This window comes from Sminthopsis crassicaudata, chromosome 4 (assembly GCF_048593235.1).
Source record: "Sminthopsis crassicaudata isolate SCR6 chromosome 4, ASM4859323v1, whole genome shotgun sequence".
NCBI classification, from domain to species: Eukaryota; Metazoa; Chordata; class Mammalia; order Dasyuromorphia; family Dasyuridae; genus Sminthopsis; species Sminthopsis crassicaudata.
In genome coordinates, this window is record NC_133620.1 from 243625959 (window position 1) to 243627831 (window position 1873).

The following is a 1873-nucleotide window of genomic DNA, read 5'->3' on the forward strand; positions in this document are numbered from 1 at the left end:
TCAAGGTCACATAGCTAGGAAGTGTTGTGTCTGAGACCATATTTGAACTCAGGTCTTCCTGCATTCAGGGCTGGTGCTCTATCCACTGCACCACCCAGCTGCCCCAACAAAAATATTTTTAAAGAGTAATGGACAGTGTTGGACTTGGAATCAGGAGAGCTTAAGCCTGAATCCCGTCTCTGATATTTTCTACCCATGTGAATATGGATAAATCATGTTCTCTCAAGGAGCTTCATTTTCCTCATCTGTAAAATGAGAATAAATCATACCTGTAGTTATCTAATTCACTATGTTTGTCATTGAGACTAAATGAGATAATTTACTATAAAGAGCCATTTAAATGTCAGTTATTGTTGTTGCAGTGGACAATGTAGGATCTATTTCCACCTCAATGAGTTATGGTATGCTATAATTACTAAATAAAAAATTATATTCTGTTGTAAATGATTATTTAATAACTTAGCTGTGATTACTAATATTAGATGATTACTTGATATTTTGAGACCACAGCTATAAACACTGAGTATAGAAGCATAAGTCCAAAATGCAAAGGTACTTTCAACAATTAAATAAATCTGTTATTTTTAATAAGCTCTCAAAAATTATTCCTCATCAACATTGTCCTTGTATTATCTATCACTGAACAAACAAATATGGGAGCTTCTTCTATCCCCCAGTTCACATCGTACAGCATTTATGAGGTACCCACAAAAGCATGGTGCTATGCTAAGCACCACACATTATTCTACATATTTCCTGCATAGAATAAAGAAAGGGATATGTAAAAGCTCAATATAACCATAGGCCCATTGCATAAAACAAGAGAAAGCAAAAATAGGCACTTTACAAAATTTAAACAAAATGGTCAAAATCATACTTATCGGCATAACATTAAGAACTATCATTTTTCACCTTTCAGAAAATTATGACATCCTTCCCTGATAATAGTCATTGATATGGGGTTTCATTTTGTGTAAAAACTCATAATTAAACTTTGAAAAAACACAAACATTACAAAAAATATCAAACATATCTCTAATGACCCACTGAATTTAGGAGTTGGGTGGGGTAAGGAAATAGTGGCTGAATGTTTTCTAAGATCACCAAAATGTAACACTGAAAGAAAGTAGAAACATATAATAGAATTCAAAATATATATATTAAAGCATTTTCTGGATTTATAACTTTTAAAATGCCCCTAGTCAAAAAAAAAAAAAAAGAGAGAAATAAGAAAAAAGCTTTTCCCCAAAAGAAATGAATAAAACAAAAATGTTATTCCCATTGATAAGGGAAAGTTCAAGGTGTGTGCTTTAAAAATCTTACTAACGTGGTTATTATTCTCTCTTTTCTACTCACATTTTCTACAAATAACCCAATTAAAATTGTCATACAGATTTTTGAAGCTAAGATACACTAAAACCTCCATGAAAAGCTTACTTCAATGACTTCCTTGGCTTACTCTTAGATCTTCAAAAGCTAAGCTAGTGCAGCTCAATCTCTGGCAGATCTTGAAGATGTGCTTAAAGGCTTCAAATATGACTATGTGTATTGTGTGTCTGTTATATGTGACGTAATCTAAGTTTGGAGAGGTTTATCACCAAAATGTTGACCATTATGATTTTTTTTTTAGTCTATAGCAACTCATGTTACCAATCTACTAAGGTCTACATTGATGGCTTAAATGCTTGCAGAGATGAAATCTTGTTGTTGGTGTCCTGCATTCTAAATATATTCAAACCAAATGCAAATAATTTCAATCTTTTTTTTTGTTGTCTAGTTCTAAAACTTTACCCTTTGGAAAGGGGAATCATATAATCTTTTTTCACTATATTTAGAAGACCACATCACTGTATCAATCTTATAAGGCACCTTA